General features: G+C 46.5%; 1 protein-coding gene across 2 annotated transcripts in view; it reads right to left on the bottom strand.

The window, feature by feature from the left end:
* Positions 1 to 21,005, bottom strand: part of RIMBP2 (RIMS binding protein 2) — a 187,907-nt gene extending 166,902 nt beyond the window's left edge. For both annotated transcript variants that reach the window (XM_079956387.1, XM_079956382.1), the window contains exon 1: positions 20,866 to 21,005. The gene's annotated coding sequence lies outside the window, so the exon portion shown is untranslated. The remainder of the gene's footprint in view (positions 1 to 20,865) is intronic.
* Positions 21,006 to 22,311: the final 1,306 nt, after the last annotated feature.

Below are 22,311 nucleotides of genomic sequence, written 5' to 3'. Positions count from 1 at the left end.
AACGGTCGAGAAGGTGGTTCCTGCAGATGTTGTAGAACAGGGGTTGGCAAGGTTTACCTCGCTTGGGCTGGTTCATTCCAGCGGAGATCCCTCCATGGGCTGGATCACATGCATGCGTGAGTGCACCTGCCAGTGATTTCCGGTGTCTGTGTCTGCGTCTGCGCAGACACGATTTCCAGCACTACAGAAGCGAGTCTCCACACTGTGCTGCGCTGGTTTAGCACAGTGTGTGGGGACTCGCCCAGCAGGCGGCTCGGTTCGGGGGCAGCTCATGGGCAAGTTAAACGACCCCCAGGGGCCGCTTGTGGCCCATGGGCCTTAGGTTGCTGACCCCTGTTGTAGAGGGAAGTGAGGGGCAGATGGGGCTCGTCAACCTGGGAAGGGAGCCCATCTAGAAGAAGGAAATCTCTGATCCTAAACCTCTGTTGCCTTGCAGGATATCTTTGGGAGAAGAAAAGGCTAAAGAGTAAACCCTAGAGAAATCCAGAGTGGAGTCCCTAAGATGGTTGGATGGCAACTTGAGGTGCCAAATATATTGCTCTGCTTTCCTTTGGACCATACCAGTGAGGCCAAGACAGGAGTCATGTCCGGGCAGCCCAGGACTTCCATCCAAACTGCGCTGGGGAGGTCACTTTGGTGACGCTAACAAAGCAGTCTGTCTTCACCCCCTGTGGCACACTTCATTGTCTCTCAGAGATGGATGGCAACAATTTGTTGCAAACCACTTTGATTTTTTTTATATAATGAAATTGCAATATACAACTATTTTCATGAACAAACAAACTGCTGAAGAATGCCACTTCCCTATATGGAGATAATATTTCATGAAACACTACCACCACCGCCCACCCAAATTTTGCCACCAACAAACGTGGAAAATTTGGGGAGGTTGTTTTTACTCGGACCTGGAATTAACTGCAAGGAAATTGGCCATTCACTCCTCCGGGTTGCGACTCCTGACAACACCTTCCCTGGCAGACATGCTCAGCTAGGAAGCTCCGCTCTTCCTTTTATTGCGTTCATCCTGTCTTTGTCTTGTTTCATGTCTGCCTCAGTCTCAGCTTGACAGGTGGTTGGACCAGACACAAGTGAGAGCATGACACGTCCAAGGCCAGAGATGGAGCACATCAAAAAACCTCTCTCTACCTGACTAGAACACTTAAGAGACTTCTAGGCTGTCAAATGTCAGCTGAGTCTGTTGAGGACAGCTCCCTTTTCTTCCCGTTTTAAAAAGTTAAAATCATAAGCATTAACTAACATTTTATCCCCATCTCCCCCACCACTCCCTTCAAAAATGTCAGATTCCGCAGCCAAAATTCCAAGCAATATATTTTTAGCTTCGGCTTACCCAGAGAGGATTGTGTGAAGAGTTTGATCTTTCATTAATGCAAATTTATTTAAGTAGTCAAGTGCAAAAAAAAAAAAAAAGCAAGCACAAACACCACCAAAGAAAACTTTTAGATATGTTAATCACAGCTTCTTTAGGGATTGGTAGTCTAGTCCCTTGCGTTCCCCTCCCTCCCCCGGTGACAGCAACATGTCACAGGACTAAGTGTGCAATCCACAAAAGGACAAGGTTGGACAGCTGATGGATTCATCATGGAAAAGCTTTTTCAGATTAGATGCAAAGAAAGTTCATAATACTACGCTTTAAAAAAAAAAAGTTGCTACAATGATGGAAAGTAACACTTTGTTGTTGTTTAGTCGTGTCCGACTCTTCGTGACCCCATGGACCAGAGCACGCCAGGCACTCCTGTCTTCCACTGCCTCCCGCAGTTTGGTCAAACTCATGCTGGTAGCTTCAAGAACACTGTCCAACCATCTTGTCCTCTGTTGTCCCCTTCTCCTTCTGCCCTCCATCTTTCCCAACATCAGGGTCTTTTCCAGGGAGTCTTCTCTTCTCATGAGGTGGCCAAAGTATTGGAGCCTCAGCTTCAGGATCTGTCCTTCCAGTGAGCACTCAGGGCTGATTTCCTTCAGAATGGAGAGGTTTGATCTTCTTGCAGTCCATGGGACTCTCAAGAGTCTCCTCCAGCACCAGAATTCAAAAGCATCATTTCTTCGTTGATCTGACTTCTTTATGGTCCAGCTCTCACTTCCATACATCACTACTGGGAAAACCAGAGCTTTAACTATACGGACCTTTGTTGGCAAGGTGATGTCTCTGCTTTTTAAAGTAACACTAGATCGTTCTAAAAACAAGGGCACAAAATGAAAAACAACAGCAAACCAAACCCTAAAAGGTACAGTTAAAGGTACCCCTGACAGTTAAGTCCAGTCGCAGATTACTCTGGGGTTGTGGCGCTCATCTCGTTTTACAGGCCGAGGGAGACGGCGTTTGTCCGCAGACAGTTTTTCCGGGTCATGTGCTTCTGGCGCAACGGAACACCAAAACCAGAGCAGCGCACCCTAATTTCTGCATAAAGATGGTGTCCAGGATCAGATGAGTACATAGGGATGCTTAGAGGCCATTCTGCATGGTCAGAAGGACCACCCCACAATCCAAGGGTCTGAAAGCTCACTCAGATCCAGATGCAAAGGCTTCAATCCCCAGCACCTCCAGGTAAGGCTTGTCTGAAACTCGCCAACCTGCTTGCTTACGCCAAGTATAACTTAGCTCCTGACAACCAGCGCCCCCTGGCCAGCCCCAGAGGCACCATTCGGCAAGGGAGCTTGCAGCCAGGGCTGCTTCAACAGCAAACAGCCACACAAGCCTTTGGGAGGCAGACATGCTAGAGCAGGGGTCAGCAAACTTTTTCAGCAGGGGGCCGGTCCACTGACCCTCAGACCTTGTGGGGGGCTGGACTATTTTTTTTTTGGGGGGGGGGATGAACAAATTCCTATGCCCCACAAATAGCCCAGAGATAAAAGCACACATTATAATGTAAAAACACCAGACAGGCCCCACAAATAACCCAGAGATGCATTTTAAATAAAAGGACACATTCTACTCATGTAAAAACATGCTGATTCCCGAACCGTCCACGGGCCGGATTTAGAAGGCAATTGGGCGGCATCCGACCCCCGGGCCTTAGTTTGCCTACCCATGTGCTAGAGGGCATCAGAGGAGGAAGAGAGGGAAGGAAGGGAAAAGGGACAGAGGCCAGTGTTGCCGTGGTACCCCTGGCCAGAATTCAAGGCATCCCAGGGTGCCATGACACACTGGTTGAAAACCACTGCCTTAAGGGCTGTCACATGGAAGATGGAACAAGCTTGTTTTCCTGTTCTTGAGGGTAGGACTCGAACCAGTGGCTTCAAGTTACAAGAAAGGAGATTCTGGCTAAACATCAGGAAAAACCTTCTGACAGTAAGAGCTGTTTGACCGTGGAACGGTCTCCCTTGGGAGGTTGTGGACGCTCCTTCACTGGAGGTTTTTAAGCAGAGTTTGGGTGGCCATCTGTCATGGATGCTTTAGCTGAGTTTCCTGCATTGCAGGGGCTTGGACTAGATGGTCTTTGGGGGTCCCTTCCAACTCTAAGATTCTATGATCCCTTCAGAACTTTGTATGTGTTTAAATAGCTAAGGTTGGTTCATTTTACAGACTATACATGATCTACACACAGGATAGTAAGGGGCGTGTGAGCATTTTTCCTGCCAGAGGCAGTTCCCTGGCAAGCGCTAGTTAGCCTGGCTGCATTAGCATTGTAACAGAAGGGCACTTTAGACTCACAAAAAGCATTTATTCACCTTACATGGAATCTAAAATGACTACAGAATTATCATTTCCTGAAATGACTATAATCAAACAAAAATAAAATTGAAAGTAATCTTGTTGAAGCTTACTAAGGAGTAAATTTTCACATCAAAACTCATTGAAAAGGTTTGCACAGAACCAAGAAGAAGGGTGGGTGGCAAAAAGCCTCAAAAAGCTTTAAACAACAACAACAACAATTATTATTATTATTATTATTATTATTATTATTATTATTATTTAAAGGAAAGAAGAGGGTCTGGGCTGATCTTATGGAAATGCAGTCTTTTAATGATCCTGTGACCAAATAAATCCAATTCAAAACGTGACCTCAGATAGACAATTGCTGCACATGGGAAGTTCTACTTTTGACAAGCAATTTGCTTTTACTGGAAGGGATGCTCCTTTTCCTTTTGGTCATACAGTCATAATACTTCTTGGGATTCCTTTGTATTCAAATAATATATTGCTTACTTTTTATGCCCTTTATGAATAAATGTATTGAGGGGTGGGTGGGTGGGTGGGTGGGTGTTTGTATGTGTGTGTATGTATGTATGTATGTATGTATGTATGTATGTATGCAAACATGCATCCGTGTGTGTGTGTACCAAACTGGGTCTTTGACTCGGGTGACAGAAAGCCTAGTTTCAGCTCTGTACTGAGTTGTCCAGCTATGTCACTGTGGACATGACATAGACATGGGCCCAAGAAGAGCCAGATACCTTTCTGTTTGCACTTGTTTCAGTTACAGAAGCCACACATGCAAGACCAACAACCCCCAATTAGGTGCGAGAGAGCTCTTACAAACAGCTGCTAAGCTATCAACGAATTTTTGTTCTGCAACTCAGCAGGCAGGCAAAACTGCAGATGCAACTCCTTATATGTCATAAAATGTGCTCATAATGAAAAAAAAGATATAATTGAATTTTGTAATAATTTAATTGGATTCATTCATATTCTCCCTCCCTCTCTCAGGCAGGATGCATTTTGATCTGTTTGTGCAAAGAGTAAATTTAATAGCAGGCAAGGATGAGTGCTGATTATTAAAGCAGAGCTAGTGGATTGTAAGCAACCTATTTAACACACCCAGACCCACAAACCATATATCCTATATTAACAACAATATAGCTACATAAACCTCAGGATAATAGGATCTATCTATAGAGGTCACATAGGGATGCGGGTGGCGCTGTGGGTTAAACCACAGAGCCGAGGACTTGCTGATCAGAAGGTTGGTGGTTCAAATCCCTGTGACGCGGTGAGCTCCCATTGCTCAGTCCCTGCTCCTGCCAACCTAGCAGTTCGAAAGCACGTCAAAGTACAAGTAGATAAATAGGTACCACTCTGGCAGGAAGGTAAACAGCGTTTCTGTGTGCTGCTCTGGTTCGCCAGAAGTGGCTTTGTCATGCTGGCCACATGACTCGGAAGCTGTATGCCGGCTCCCTCGGCCAATAAAGCGAGATGAGCGCTGCAACCCCGGAGTTGGCCACGACTGGACCTAATGGTCAGGGGTCCTTTATAGAGGTCACAAAGTAAGCTAAACTGATGGCTCGGCTGCTAACTTTTCATATAACTCTGGATCATAAATTTCTTATGTTAAGTACTTTCCATGTACGCACAGTGAGGGAAGGCAGAAGGGGAGACAACTTGAATAAAATATTGTGGGGTCCAGGGAAGCCCCACCCCACACAACTGATCACATGATGCAGAGCACACACATCATTTGAATGGGAATGCCCATCAACTTTGGGGGACCCAGCCCCACAGTCCCTAGGCGTTAGCACCTATGGATGACATTGGTGAGAACAATATTTTTAAGGCCAAGAGATATGTGAATCAAAAGATGCTGCTGGCTCTTTCAAATCAATGTCTGATCCATCACTTGCACAGCCCTCTTTCTTTGGCCAGTTTGTCTTCCAGCTTTCCTCTCCCACTGGCTTACATCCCTCTGATACACTCTCCCTTTCAACTCTCAGCTCTTCCCAACCCTGCTTTCTTTTGCTGCTGTCTCCTTAGGCACAGGACAACCTCCTAACCCAGGCACCTATCCGTGTCTCACTTCTCTCTAGCACAGGGGTAAGGGCCCTGCTGGCCTCCAGATATCATTGAACTACAACTCCCATCACTCCTGGCCATAAGCAGGGGCTGATGGGAGTTGGAGTCCAGTGACATCTTGAAGGTCAAAGGTCCCTCATCCCTGCTCTAGCACCTTAATAGTTTGGCCAATGGTAGCAGGAGGCCTGTCTTTGAGATCGGAGCAGCTCAACCAATCACTCAAAGCAGTTTCGCCACCACTGCTAAATTATTTGCTGTGCTATGGTATAGATTACAAACATTTTTGCTCAAGTTGGCCATTACAATACAGTGGTAACTCTAGTTAAGTACTTAATTCATTCCAGAGGTCCATTCTTAACCTGAAACTGTTCTTAACCTGAAGCACCACTTTAGCTAATGGGGCCTCCTGCTGCTGCCGCGCTGCTGGAGCACAATTTCTGTTCTTATCCTGAAGCAAAGTTCTTAACCTGGAGCACTATTTCTGGGTTAGCGGAGTCTGTAACCTGAAACGTATGTAACCTGAGGTACCACTGTACATAGAACTAATCCTATACCAACTTGGAAGTGAGTCTCATTGAATTCAGTGGGGCTTATGCCTGGTAAACACACATATATTGCACTGTCTCACTGTCTGGTTTTTCTTAGCTAGCCAAAAAAATAAAATATGTGGTACCACTGAATTTTCAAATTACCGGTAATCATTGCAATGAAGAACGTGACAGCTACCTTCAGGACCCTGGACAGGGCTTTCTCAACAGTCAATATTCTCAAAAAGTTCAGTGCTCCAGTCCTGGGGTTGGGGCTACTGAGAATGATCACCCCCTCCTGTCTCCATGCATACATTGTGTCCACAGGGCTCAAGGTATACTGAAGCTGAACACGGAGATTTGATTTTTAAAAAAGCTAACATGACTTAACTGGAATGAAGCTTACAAATAGTTAAGATTAGCAATCTTTCCCATTGGGACCATGGTTACTGTGCCCTGGGAGGAGGGTGAGGAGGGCTCAAAGAGAAGAAACAGATTTCTAATAATCCTCAAGTGGAGAGAGGGCACTGGTTCCATTAAACAAGAAAAGAAGAGACAGAGAGAAAACGATCCAATTCACAACCATTTGTAAAGGCACTTGCCTGAACACATTTTCTCTCATCACAGATTTAGAAAATGAACTCAAAAATAACCCGCTCCTCACAGCTTTCCAGCATAGCAACACTAAGAAAGTGTTTCCTCAAAGCAGATGACTTCTCGAAGAACCAGGGGTGAAAGCCAATTTTATTCCAAGGCCTATCAAGGGAGACTACGTTCTAAATAAAGCAAGTGCGATGCATACTCGTTAACTGAAGAAAAGCAAGGAGACATGTTGCGAAGGCAGGGGGGAGAGGCAGATGGGGCCACGCTCCACAAACACAGCATTCTATGTGCTGGAGCTGCTCCACCAGGAGCTCCTACTACTTTTTCAGCCTGCATGCACCAGAATAAAACATTAAAATTAGGCAGGAGCAAACCTGGCCATTTTGATTTTCCGAGTTTCTCATTCTACCAGGCATCCATTCAGTTATCCACATCATCACTTTCTTTCATATCTTCTGGCAAAAGCCTCTCTGAAAATCATCTGGAATTTTAGTGCAAATTTCTCCTAATATACATGATTTGCATGCTATTCGGCTTAATATACACGCCGAAGAATTGATGCTTTTGAATTCTGGTGCTGGAGGAGACTCTTGAGAGTACCATGGACTGCAAGAAGATCAAACCTATCCATTCTTAAGGAACTCAGGAAATCAGCCCTGAGTGCTCACTGGAAGGACAGATCCTGAAGCTGAGGCTCCAATACTTTGGCCACCTCATGAGAAGAGAAAAGACCCTGATGTTGGGAAAGACTGAGAGCACAAGGAGAAGGGGACAACAGAGGACGAGATGGTTGGACAGTGTTTCAAAGCTACCAACATGAGTTTGACCAAACTGCAGGAGGCAGTGGAAGACAGGAGTGCCTGGCGTGCTCTGGGCCATGGGTCACAAAGAGTCGGACACGACTAAACGACTAAACAACAACAACAACAATAGAATGCATGCTGTCAGGGCAGGCCCAAAGCATTGACACCTGAGGCAAACCCCAAAATGCTGCCTCCCTCCTCACCCAGGAAGAAGGAGTGATATACTGGAGAAGGAGGGAATTAGGAGGAGGAGGAAGAGGAGGAGAAGTACCCCAACCATCTCACTGGGTTGCCCCAGACACTCTGGGCAGCTTCCAACAAAATATAAAAACACAGTGAGACTTCAAACATTAAAAACTTTCCATACACAGGGCTGCCTTCAGAATAAAGATTGACAATAGGATCTACTGCCCCTGGGGATCCTGCCACCTGAAGCCGTCACCACACCTCGCCTCATGGGTGGGCCGGCCCTGCATGCTGTGTTACACTGTATGCTATTTTCACAAATATGCATTTTGAGCCGCACTTGAGTAGCAGTGCCATTTTTCTAGAAAAAAAGAGGAGCTGGAACTCACCATGAACACCTCTTTTGTTTTCATATCATGGCAATGGCACCCACCTGAGAGGTGCCGGAACTGAGTTCTGGCTGGGGACAAACCCGCCCTGCCTAGAACTATATGTATTTTTGGACTTGCTACTTGGCTAGGGGGAAAGCGCAAATTTCAAAGGGCAACTGTAGTTTGGTTTCCAGAAGGTGCGAATGAAGGAAGTTTGTCTTTCAATCTGAACTGAATCACACACTGAATCTGTGCCTGCCACATCAAGTCAAGCTTAGCATGTGCGAAACCGCCATGGTATAGGGGAAGCCACAGGCTAAGCTTTCACAGGAACCAGACACCCTCTTAAAGGCAACATTTTCAACGGAGACAGTTCACCATGTGAACTGTGAGTGATCAAGAGGGGAGATTTGAGGGGGTAACATGCTTGCATCCATAGCTTGCATCAGATGCTCAGTAGCTGATCTCATCAGATTCTCATAAGAGTTTATCTCTGTTGTTGTTTTTAAGATGATTTTTCTTGTACAATTTTACATATGACTTCTGATTTTTTTAAAAAAACAACAACAGCAGTATATCAATATTTTTTACAAGATAGATAGACAGACGGACAGATAGACAGGGTACATGCCACCAGGACAAAAAAGGGCTAGGAACCACTGCCATAGGGAAATAAATGAAGGGGATTTTCGTATCTGAAGCAACTGAGAGCCAAAGCATGGGAGTGTATCACAACCTGATGAGCAGCAAAGGAAATTGCCTTATACCATCTAAGCTAGATTTGTCTACTCCGACTGGCATCCTCTACTTGATGTTTTTAACCAGAGATGGAAGGGATTGAACCTGAAATCTTCTGGATACAAAATGTGTGCTCTGTCACTGACCTGTGGGCCATCTCCCGATGGGAGGAAGTCAGAACGACAAAAGTCTCAAGCATGGCTCAAACTGACACAATTTAGAGGTGTCGCCATACCATTTGATTGGTGCACCCCATTCCATACTTTCAGATGGATGTGATGATAGAAATGGTACAATGATATGAAGCCTTCAGTCTGACTAAGAAGATATACCGTATTTTTCGCCCTATAGGATGCACCGGCCCATAGGACGCACCTAGGGTTTTTTTGGGGGGGGGATAAAGGGGAAAAAATTATCCCCCCCCCCAGCCTCGGGGGAAGCCCGAGCTTTTAAAAACGCACCTACCGTAGTTTTTAGAGGAGAAAAGGATATCTGCCCAAAGCGCGGGGTGTTCTGCTTCAGCGCGCCCTGTGCTCCGGGAAGCAGGCTGCTATCCGCAGCCTAGGGAGCCCTGCGGGAACTCCCGCGGGCTCCCCAGGCTTGCTGATAGCTTCCTGAAGCCTGGAGAGCGAGAGGGGTCGGTGCGCACCGACCCCTCTCGCTCTCCAAGCTTCAGTGAAAGGCTGCATTCGCCCCATAGGACGCACACAGATTTCCCCTTCATTTTTGGAGGGGGAAAAGTGCGTCCTATAGGGCGAAAAATACAGTAACTTTTCGAGTGAGGTGGGGTCTTTATGGAAGCAGCTGATCACATGGAGACTTCATGTATAAATTGACCCTACATTCATTATGACGCGGGATTAGCTGAGATCCTGTGATCTACAGGATCCGTGGCCATTTCAAATAGCTAGTTTCTAGTCACCAACCCCCCAAAACACATCTCATTGAAATCCCGCAATGAAGCACAAGTCCTGCTTTCTGAAAATCTGGCAAGGAGACATGTGTGCACGAAACTAAAAAAAAGAGGAAAAACGTGTTTGCAGGTTGACTCTATTTTGGGTTTGCTTAAAGACATACAACTGAATGGAACAAATATTTACTGCATGTGTGAGAGTAAACACACAGCTCATCTGCTACTGTACAATATTTCACAGAAGCAGAGAAGAGTCCTGAACAAACACAGATGTAAAAGTGTGCGTGTGGACTTTGAGACTTGATGGCTTGCTTGGAAAGGAAAACCTAACAGCTCAACTCTACCATCATCGGTGAAGGAGCAAGAGAACAGTATAGTGGTACCTCGGGTTAAGTACTTAATTCGTTCCAGAGGTCCATACTTAACCTGAAACTGTTCTTAACCTGAAGCACCACTTTAGCTAATGGGGCCTCCCGCTGCTGCCGCGCCGTAGGAGCCCGATTTCTATTCTCATCCTGAAGCAAAGTTCTTAACCTGAAGCACTATTTCTGGGTTAGCGGAGTCTGTAACCTGAAGCGTATGTAACCTGAAGCACATGTAACCTGAGGTACCACTGTAATAAGATCGCATGAGTGTTTATTTTAAAATAACATTTACCTTGCCTTTTTTGCCCAAGGCAGAATGGAATGAAAGACTAAAGGTAAAGGAACCCCTTACCATTAGGTCCAGTTGTGGCCGACTCTGGGGTTGTGGCGCTCATCTCGCTTTATTGGCCGAGGGAGCCGACGTACAGCTTCTGGGTCATGTGGCCAGTATGACTAAGCCACTTCAGGCGAACCAGAGCAGAGCACGGAAATGCCGTTTACCTTCCCGCCAGAGTTGTACCTATTTATCTACTTGCACTTTGACGTGCTTTCGAACTGCTAGGTTGGCAGGAGCAGGGACCGAGCAACAGGAGCTCACCCCCGTCGCGGGGATTCGAACCGCCGACCTTCTGATCGGCAAGTCCTAGGCTCTGTGGTTTAACCCACAGCACCACCATCAGAGGTGAAGGAGCAAGAGAACAGAAATAAGATCGTGTGAGCATTTATTTTAAAGTAACATTTACCTTGCCTTTTTGCCCAAGGCAGATTGGAATGAAAGACTACCATACCTAAATTAGTCCAAAGTTCAGTAAAGTACTTGTGTTTTCCCTTGTGCAACAATGAAACACCAGTGCAACAAGTATATTACTATGTAACTTACCTTATGCTACCCTGGATAAAAACTTGTGCGTGGATTGGGGGACACACACACACACGCAAACATATAAACACACAATCCAGTTATCCTATAAGTCAAGCTTTTTTTAAAAAAATAAGAAGGGCAGGCAATCCAGGGCCCAGCCCCCAAAGACTAAGGAGTTAAGTCCCCTCGCTCACCCCCTAAGAACACCACTGGGAACAATGGCACAATGAGCCCCTGGAAATCAGAGAACAGGAGGCAGCATGTTCTGAAGCAGAGAAAAGTTGTACCGAGGCGAAAGGTGTGTGGTCCACGTCCTGATTCCTCAAGGGCATAATTGCTGCTCCTGGTTCTTCTCCGTGAAGAAAGCGACATTTACACACACATTAGCAGGTCCTTTTAACAGCATCTGTTGCAAACTCAGAGCAATTCAGTTTACATTCAGACTTACAGGCCGTTTACCGACAGCTGCAGCCAGTGGTAAATGCCACGGTTGCTAAGTAACGAACAGGTAAGTGTTGCAAAAGATCAGGGACAGGACTATGAACACTGCATGCTTAATGGCCAAGGACAAAGAGGATGTTTGCTTGAAGAGGTGGTTTGGCTGTGTTCCTTATGATGATATCATATAATTGCCTTTCTTCCAACAGGTGTCTAAATAATAATCACAAAAAGACATGGGAATGGGAGAACTCAGCACACTTAGGACCTGCTGACTGCCCAGTGCTGAACATGCAATTATAGGGTTTTGGGGTTTTGGTTTTTTGCTATTCATTCAAAGCGGAGTGTTAAACACTGTAATAAGCTTGCTTGGGGATGTGTAAGCAAGCAGCAATAGTCTCAAGCAAGAGCTCCAGTTGTCATCTCCCACCTACCCACCCTGCTCCATCAGGGTCTCGATCCTTCCACAAACCCTGCAGACTGAACTGTGCTTTCCTGGGATGCCACCTACATTTCAGTACAAGGTGGACTCTGACCTCAATACAGATGATAACTCAGTCAGTCGATCATGAAAGACCAATGTGGTGCCACCAAGCTTTAGAGAGAGAAAAACCCAAGTACAGTGGTACCTCGGGTTACATACGCTTCAGGTTACATATGCTTCAGGTTACAGACTCCGCTAACCCAGAAATAGTGCTTCAGGTTAAGAACTTTGCTTCAGGATGAGAACAGAAATCATGCAGGAGGCCCCATTAGCTAAAGTGGTGCTTCAGGTTAAGAACAGTTTCAGGTTAAGAACAGACCTCCAGAATGAATTAAGTACTTAACCCGAGGTACCACTGTAGTGATCTTGCTCTTGAGCCTGGGGAACCTCATGTCACTGGGAAGGATCACATCTGTCGAAGAGCCTGTTGACTTGAACACTGCCAATTTGTCTTTGCGGGCTGCGCTCCAGAACAAAAATACTGGGGGCTCAGTGGGAATTTTTGAGAGTATTATAAGGCTTTATGGGTGGTTGTTGGTGAGGTGCAACTGCACAGGGCCAGAATAACTTGGAGAAGGGGAGTCTGCTGCCTTCGCCCACCAGCTTTGGGTCCTGACCTGTCTTGGGCTACACTATGTACTTCTGTCCCATTCGACCATGGTGAATAATTGCACATGGACTCAAGTAGAGCACTCAGGTTAAGGGAAGGCAGGTACAGCAAAGGCAGGCTGCAGGATGCGTACACAAAGGCTGGAAGTAAGCAAATGGGAAGCAGCTGGAAACATGGAGTCTGGAGGTGCCGAAGGAAGACTTGGTGACATTACCCAAACTCAGGTAAACCAGTATATCTCCTAGTCTTCATAACTACCTATAGCACTCATTCAATCCTTCCGTTTTCCATAGGGGCTTAAACCCTGTTCACACATTACGTTTGACCCAGAGTGTACCAATTGCTGGGGAGTCATTGCTTTCCCAACTTTCCCATGGGCTTCCCAGAGACACCTCACTGGCAAGTGCTGGGAACAGACTCTAAATGCACTAAATGGACCTTTGATTCAATCTAATAGGTCTCTTCTTATGTCCAAAGGCCGAATTCTCATTCGAAAAGCAAATGGATCTGGATAGAACTCTTACTTCTATTTTTCATACACAGAACCCTTTGGGGGATTTTGCAACGAAGCAAGGGTTGGCAGTCTGCAAGATGTTGATCTGTATAACTATGACGGCCTCCTTCAGCCAGACACTACTGAAACAGAATCCTCCCGAGAGACAAGACAAATGTTCTGTAACAGTGTACACCTAGCTCTAATATTAGAGAGCATTCCCAGACCATGTAAGGAAAAGAGAATCCCCAGTACCCAAACAAAGGAAGGTCACTGTACACAAAAAGCTAGAGAAGACTCTTCATCCTGCTTTTATCATCGAACGCGGCATTTGTTTAGATGGCCTTGAATTATGCAGGGTATTGTATGCCAGCAGGGCAAAAGTGAGGAAGGAGGCAACTCGAGATGTATTTCCGTGTAAGTAATGAGAATCAATAGGTCACACAGATAGCTATGTGTGTTTGGGAAGGGAACACAATATCATTATGTATGTGGTGCCTAAGCATCTCCTGGTCACATGTCATGGGACAGGCGATGCTAAAGCGGAGGAACAGAGACTATTCTGCCCCTCAGGGCGAGTGAGTTGAAGGGGTGGGATTTTTACACACATGCACAATTTACTTTTTCCTCAACAACTTGGGTTTGAGAGGAAGCAGTAAGTCCCTTTCTAACGCATAGCATGGGCTGGCACTCAGCATACAGAAGGGATTACCTGAGCCGGGGGAAGAGGGACCATCTCCACCGAAACAGCCAAGGCAACCAAGCAGGCTGGCCCAGGCCAGGAGATAAGTTGTCAGGATCAAATGGGAACCACGACCAGCTGTGCCCAAACCTGTACTTGGAGTGCATGTTAGGCAGGTGTGTAAGGCAGATTCCTGTACTCCTATAGCTCAGTGGCAAACCATCTTTTTTTTTGCATGCAAAAGGTCCCAGGTTCAAACCCTGGCATCTCCAGCTAGGGCTGGGAGAATCTCATTTCTGAAATTCTGAAGAGCGAGATGAACCATTGGTCCACCTAGTTTGGTACTGTCAGGTCTGTAGGTGGTTGCTCGTGAGTAAAATAGCCAGGACTCCGACCTGTCTTTTACAGGTTTTATTTTGTGCAAACTATGTACAGTTCAGAGATCCAAAGTTCATGTCTTTTCTCAGTCACTTGCAGATTCCGGGAGTGGCCTTTTTCAGCCCCCCCCAACATAAGAACTTAGACACCCCAAATCTCTGCCTTCCCTCCTTACGTTTGACCCCCTTGTGAAAACTGGGCGACGGAAGAGGCATGTCTGTTTCCCGACCAGCCTGACTGAGCGAGGTGCTTGGGCTCACAGTAATATCTTTGCCTCGCTTTGCCCCTCCTTTCTCCCTCTGCTTCGCTGGAGGCATGACTCTCTCCACTGCCTGATGAAGTGCTACTGCTCAGCAACTTTGGAGGCTCCCTGTAGTCATCTGCCCCCCTCCACCCTTTCGATGGCAGTCCCCTGACAGGTACTGCCTATACATTGAATGCCAGATTTAAAGTCTATCTACAGAAACATTGCAAAATTAAGGAATGTTAGAAGGATGCTGGAATGAAGCTATGTGGTTTTAGCAGTAATGTTATAAAGGATTAAGTAAAAATGGATTGTTAACAGGTCAGAATGTAAAGTTACAATATATTAAGATAAATTAGTAAGATAAAAACAAAGAAGGAAAGGATTTGCTGAAACAACTAATGAACTAGAATACAAAAAAGGGAGGTGTGAGGAGGTCAAGGAAACAAGCAAATGATAGATAAGATATGGAAAGATGGATTTGTTCTTAATTGTTTTTTTCCCTGTATTTTGTATTTTCTGTTTTCCTTTTTCTTTCTTTTTTATTCTTGTAACTTTTTGAAACACCAATAAATATTATTTTTTTAAAAAAAAATACATTGAATGCCAGTAGCTCTGTTGGGTTTCAGACAGGGGTCTTTTCCAGTCCTACCTAGAAACTGAACTTGGGACCTGCATTCAAAGCAGTTGTTCTATCACTGAGTCACAGCACCCCCACAAAAGCCCTGTGTTTCTCCACCACAAGGTCTCTGAGGTCAATGACTAGAACTTGGGCCTTGAAATGCTGGAATTTGAGGTGCACCATGCAGAAGGTACTTCAACATACATACACAGATGCAGGGCCGGATTTAGGTTTGATGAGGCCCTAAGCTACTGAAGGTAATGGGGCCCTTTGTATGTCCAGCTGTCCTTTGTCCACAACAAATTGTCGCTGTTTTTTGTGTTGAATATATGCTCACACCCTTAGTCTATGCTGCCTGATCATCAGCCTACAAGCACTCTTTAATATTAGATAACAGGTACAACAGCTTGACCTGCATTCAACTGTGCCACACTGCAGTCTGCAGCTGCATGCTACATGTTTCCATGCAACCAGTCCATGCAGAATGTGTAAAAAGGTAAAGGGAGCCCTGACCGTTAAGTCCAGTCGCAGGCAACTCTGGGGTTGCGGCGCTCGTCTCACTTTAGTGGCCAAGGGAGCCGACGTTTGTCCGCAGTTTTTCCGGGTCATGTGGCCAGCATGACTAAGCCGCTTCTGGTGAAACCAGAGCAGTGCACGGAAACGCTGTTTACCTTCCCACCAGAGCGGTACCTATTTATCTACTTGCACTTTGATGTGCTTTTGAACTGCTAGGTGGGCAGGAGCAGGGACCGAGCAACGGGAGCTCACCCCGTCGCAGGGATTCGAACCGCCAACCTGTCAGTCTGCCTCCTCCTCTATCGTTAGCTCTCTTCTCCTTTCTCCCCCTTTCTCTTCATATCACAAACATTCTTATTCACCTCCTCTTTCTGCATCTCTGCCTAAAAGCCTGTATCCTTTAGTGATATGCATCGGGCCTATCCTGCACAGCCAATGACGAAGCCCGACATCACCTGTGGGGGCGACTGGACAAGTTGCTGACTCCTGTTTCAGACTGTGCACTCCTCAAGGCAGGAACATGTAGGGCATAGATTTGATTTGATATTTCTACTCCGCTTTTCGAACAACAAATGTTGAGCTCAAAGCAGCTCACAATAATCACAAAAGCATTAGAAACAACAACAAGCATTGCAATCGCCATGCTATCAAACACAGTAACATATAAGTAAAGGAAACAACAACAAATTCATCCCAATGATTAATGCAGTTCAATAAAGCCATTTTGGAAAGAGCTGCTCCTGAGCACCAACCCTGTGGCAGATGAGACCATCTCTGTGAGAAAGGGCTTCTCCTTTGCTCAGGGCAGCAGGCAACCCACTTCCAGGATGGCAGCAAACCCACCAACAAAACGCAGAAACATGTCACAAGGGGGCTGGAGTCACACCCTCGCTCCACCCCCGAAGAGACTGCCCTGCTGGGGCAGCCCCACCCCCCAACATAGGCAGGCTTTATAGATATAAAAAGGTAAAGGACCCCTGACAGTTAAGTCCAGTCGCAAAGGACTCTGGGGTTGCGGTGCTCATCTCGCTTTACTGGCCGAGGGAGCCGATGTTTGTCCACAGACAATTTTTCCGGGTCATCTGGCGAAACCAGAGCAGCACACGGAAACACCTTTTACCTTCCCGCCAGAGTGGTACCTATTTATCTACTTGCACTTTGACGTGCTTTCAAACTGCTAGGTGGGCAGGAGCTGGGACCGAACAATGGGAGCTCACCCCATCGTGGGGATTCGAACCGCCGACCTTCTGATCGGCAAGTCCTAGGCTCACTGGTTTAGACCACAGCGCCACCCGCGTCCCTCTATAGATATAGAAGACAATTTCTTAAAAATGAAACAGTGCTTGCCCCTTATGTACTTAGAAGTACATTGCAGTAGGGCATACTCTTAAGAGAAAGTGTGCATAGGATTACAGCCTTAACACAGCACAAAGTGGGCAGAGAATGGGGCGCCAATCAACCCCACATGCGAAGAAGAGTCCCCACTTTCATCTGTGAAGCCTGATGTGGAAAGTGGAAAGAAAGCTTCTTCTTCAACAAATTATATAGCAGGAGTGGATGAATCTGTGGCTGTCCAGGTGTTGCTAGACTACAATTCCCCTTATCCCTGACCACTGGCCGGCTAAACTGGCTGGCTTGGAGTCCGGCAACATTTGAAGAGGCACAGCTTACCTATTTCTGCATAATAGGAAGTTACTGTCCTCATAAATTTAACAACAAACCCCGCCTGCAGCAGCAGCCTTTCAGATTTATCTAAGAAACATACATCATTAACCTGCAGTCCACAGGCTTCTGCTCCGGTTTCCTCCGCTGGCCTGTCGAAAAGGGAAAGCTTCCCTGTGAGAGACTGGGTGTGAGCCTCTTGCCTGGTCCCCGTGTCATTATTTGGTCTCTCCCAACCTGCCATTAGCCTTGTGTAGCTAAGCAGCCCCACTGACGCACGACTCCGAACTGCAAGATCACAGGCTTCCGTTATCTCTGGCAAGTGGCAGGTTTTAAGGGTTATTATTGAGTGTGGCAAGCCTAATTCCCCAGGCATTTGGGCTGTATTCACGGCTGGAAAATTGACCATGCAAAATTTCCGCTAAGTCAACTCATTCAATTGGGGTTTGGAGCTGCAATATAATTTTCCCCCACCTTAATCGCGTTCTTCTCTTCAGACATCAAGCCAAGTGTGTTATTTGCCAAGGTTCTTAAAGGGGGGGGGGAGAGAAGGAGCAGCAATAGTGCTTTGTGCAGAGAAAATGCAAAAGTTGATGGGGGGAGGAGAGAGAGAAAGGAGCTGCATCTGGAGCTTGGGAAACTGCTGATTTTGTTTTCAGGACTGGCTTGTTAGCTTATTTAATATGCATTCATTCAGCTTTATCCTCTACTTGGAAAGAAGTGGGCGGGGGGGGGGGAGGAGTGCTTAGCATGCACTTCCAACCCACAGGGCAGCACCCTTCACAGCTGGGGTCACTACTGTACCTGACTGGGGGAAGAAGGAGCAGGCCTCATGCCTATACACTGGGAATGGGGTGGGGGTGGGTCTGCAGCCCTCCAACTGTTGCTGGGGGCTATTATGAAGCTGCCCACGTTCTGAGATATTCAGGGGAGGTCCTTCTCTTGGTCCCACCACCCACACAGACATGCCTGGTGTGGGCGAAGGAGAGGGCCTTCTCAGTGGCTGCTCCCAGACTTTGGGACTCCCTCCCTGGAGAAGCTGTCTCCCTCCTTGTTGTCTAGTGAAGAGCTTCTTGTTCCAACAGGCTTTGGGGAACTGACCGCTTTTAATGAAAGAGTTGGTGCTGTGCTGTTTCTAGCGGACTTATTTGTATGATTTTAAGAGATTATATCTATCTATCAAGGGATGCGGGTGGGTTAAACCACAGAGCCTAGGGCTTGCTGATCAGAAAGTCGTGGTTCGAATCCCCGCGACAGGGTGAGCTCCCGTTGCTCGGTCCCTGCTCCTGCCAACCTAGAAGTTCGAAAGCACGTCAAAGTGCAAGTAGATAAATAGGTACTGCTCTGGCAGGAAGGTAAACGGCGTTTCCGTGCACTGCTCTGGTTCACCAGAAGCGGCTTAGTCATGCTGGCCACATGACCCAAAAGCTGTACGCCAGCTCCCTCGGCCAATAAAGCAAGATGAGTGCCACAACCCCATTAGGGCCATGACTGGACCTAATGGTCGGGGGTCCCTTTACCTTTTCCTTTATCTATCTATCATCATCATTATCTACCATCATCGAATGATCGATCGATCTAATTCTGTCAATGTTTAATTGTTTCTAAATGATATTCTTTTCCGTGTTTTCAGTGGTTCTTATTTTTAATTTGTAAGCCACCTTGAGTCCCGTCAGGGAAAAAGGTGGAAGATAAAACAGTAAAATTATCACTAACAACCATAAGTTAAAATGTACAGAAAGTTTAAACAGTAATAGAATAGGCTAAAACTAATTAAGATTCATGCAAACTTTCTAAGTATCTAGGTAGGCTTGTCTAAGTGAGAATATATAAATAAGAATACAGTGGTACCTCGGGTTAAGAACTTAATTTTTTTCGGAGGTCCATTCTTAACCTGAAACTGTTCTTAACCTGAAGCACCACTTTAGCTAATGGGGCTCCTGCTGCCGCCGCGCTGCTGAAGCACGATTTCATTTCTCATCCTGAAGCAAAGTTCTTAACCCGAGGTACTATTTCTGGGTTAGCAGAGTCTGTAACCTGAAGTGTATGTAACCTGAGGTACCACTGTACAGTGAAGATGCTTGCAGGGACTTCCAAAGTTCAGGTGCTGCCATACTAAATTATCGAGTTCTTACAGATGTGGTGCGGGTATTGTGTAACACCTGTAGTAGTGCCAGTTTTGTCAATCAAAGCAGTTGAGTGGGTACATACAGGGTAAGGGGATCCTGCAAGGGGACTGGTCCCAACTTATTAAGGGCTTTATATTCTAACAGTAACACCTAGAACACGGCCCAGTAGTCGATCGCAAACCAGTGCAGACCTCTGAGCACAGCCTTTAAAGGTAAAAAGGTAAAGGTACCCCTGCCCGTACGGGCCAGTCTTGACAGACTCTGGGGTTGTGCGCCCATCTCACTTAAGAGGCCAGGGGCCAGCGCTGTCCTGAGACACTTCCGGGTCACGTGGCCAGCGTGACATCGCTGCTCTGGCCAGAGCTAGAGCCAGAGCCAGAGCCGCACACGGAAACGCCGTTTACCTTCCCACTGGTAAGCGGTCCCTATTTATCTACTTGCACCCGGAGGTGCTTTCGAACTGCTAGGTTGGCAGGCGCTGGGACCGAGCAGCGGGAGCGCACCCCGCCGCAGGGATTCGAACCGCCGACCTTTCGATCGGCAAGTCCTAGGCACTGAGGCTTTAACCCACAGCGCCACCTGCGTCCCTTGCGAGCACAGCCTTTACATGCTGACAAAGCCTCACTCCTGTCAGCAATTGCACTGCAGCATTCTGATAAGAGTCCTCTGGTCCTGCGGTTGGGAAGTGTCTTGCTCATGGAGCTCCCATGAGCCTAGCTAGCACCCACACTTCTGAGTTTTCAGATAAGCTAAAATGGTTTTGTTCACCCAAGGCTTTTAATGTACTATGAGAGAGATATTGTGCTGCTTTCTGATGTTTTCATGTAGTATTGCATGACTGTTTCATGAATGAGTTTAGGAAGATGCCAACACACCTTGGTATGTAAGGCAGGATATAAAATACTAAATACTAAAACAGAACAGGCTCAGCACGGGGCAACGGTCCACGGGAAAAGAGCTTTGCCAAGTCGCCTCCTGCCCCTATGCGCTTAGGCACATTTGCTTGTAATTTTGTTGACGAACATTGCACGTGTTTCCATCAAAACAGCCAGATTTGCAAACCTTCATATTTCACAGAGCATTGCTTGAGTGGCAAACAGAGACATCAGCTTGAAAACTTCATCATTCCTGCTACAGTGATTTGAATGATACCCCCAATCCAAATGTAATACCGGAGCTTAGCAAAAGATTGTTTAAAATCAGAAACAAGATTAATCACTGCCGTTTAGAGTATAAGCTGCCCTTTCACACAATAAAGCAATATTACAGCTATGAAATGTTCCATTTCATATTGCCCTCTAGTAGAAAAACAAGGAATCAAAGCATTGTACATAACAATACATGTCTGGGGAGGTGGGGGGGGGGAGAAAGCTGTAAGAGGAGCTCGAGAAAGAGTTCTGACAGTTACACTTGAACTGCTAAATTACATCTGCCTCCAAGCAAGCCGAGAAAACCCAAAAACAAGAAAAGAAAATTTAAAACTGATGACTTACTAAGAAGCTGCACTGATGATTCTCTTGAGTTAGTGTGGTGACATTAGACCGAAAAGCCTGGTTCTTCTCTTCTAAAATATGGATCCGACCAAATGTTTTCTGTGGCACTGCAGGTTGTAAGTACGGTAGCTCATTTCCAAACTGTGAGGAAGAAAGAGAAAATCAGCAGGAAATATAGGAGTTCAAATCTTCCATTTATGAGGGGGGGCGGGAATATAATAAGCAGTACACTAGGTTATCTTTCCATGGGGCTGTTTGCTTTTGCAATAGCATAGCTTATAGAGTGCTTTTAAATACCACATGTCTGTTCAAATACAAACAGCGGCAAAAATGAGCTCCACTGCTAGACTAATGATCCTCATACATTCTTCCCATAAATTCAAGTTCTGAATCCCATCTTACTTCTGAAGTGTGTGCAGCCTATGCACTGACATATCCCCCATTTCCTCCAATTTCTGTACAATTTCATATCAAGCAACGGTTACCCCAAACTGTCTCCAATGCTTTCCTTATTGCAAAAAGTCCGGGAATATCTGGAACTCTGAATGCTCAAGCATGAAGCGGTTTGGGTGTCTTGGGACTTAGAGAAGCAACATCAAATGGCTGTTTGGTTTGGGGAACTGGGGATTAAACTGAAATTGGGGTCCTGCCCTTGTGTGGACCTGCCCTTTGTCTTTCTTAAAATCAGGGAGCAGGTAATGTGAAAGTTGTGTACACTAAAGACCATGGAGAGCCATGTTTGCCAATCAGAGTAAACAATCAAACAGATTTCTTTTTTCTTTTTTCTTTGCTCACTCTAGCTGTCTGAGGTCCCGCTTCATTTTCCAGAACTCCTCAGTAAACCAGGGGGCCCGGTTTCGGTGGGGTCGCAGAGGGTGCTTCGGTGCAATCTCATTGATGGCCGCCAAGAGCCGGTTATTCTAGTTCTCGACAAGCTCATCTAGTGAGCCGCCAGGGGGAGCAGGGTCCCGCAAGGCCTGACGAAATCCATCAGGATCCATCAGACTTCGCGGGTGAGCCCAAATAGGCTCGCCACCCAAGCAGGATGGGGGCGGGAAGTCAATCCTGGCTTTCAGAGCATAGTGATCAGACCATGGCACTTCCACAAGTGAGAACATAATCACATCTATACCCGCATCAAAAATTCAAATCCAGCGTGTGGCCTGCTTGGTGTGTGGGACCCAAAACAAACTGGGAGATCCCTAATGCCGCCATGGAAGACACCAGGTCCAGAGCCCGTGAGGAGGGGGTGGCATCAGCATGGACGCTGAAGTCTCCCAAAACCAGTAGGTTAGGGAATTCCAAGGCCCAGCCTGCCACCACATCCAACAGGCCTGACAGGGTGGCTGGTGTGCTAGGTGGTCAGTACACCAGCCAGACAGCCAAGCTCTCCTTGGTGCCCCACACTAGACCAACACATTCAGTGCTGGAGATTGATGGTGATGG

The sequence above is a fragment of the Podarcis cretensis genome, assembly GCF_951804945.1.
Source record: "Podarcis cretensis genome assembly, chromosome: 16".
Classification (NCBI taxonomy): domain Eukaryota; kingdom Metazoa; phylum Chordata; class Lepidosauria; order Squamata; family Lacertidae; genus Podarcis; species Podarcis cretensis.
This window is presented reverse-complemented; position numbering and strand designations above follow the sequence as displayed.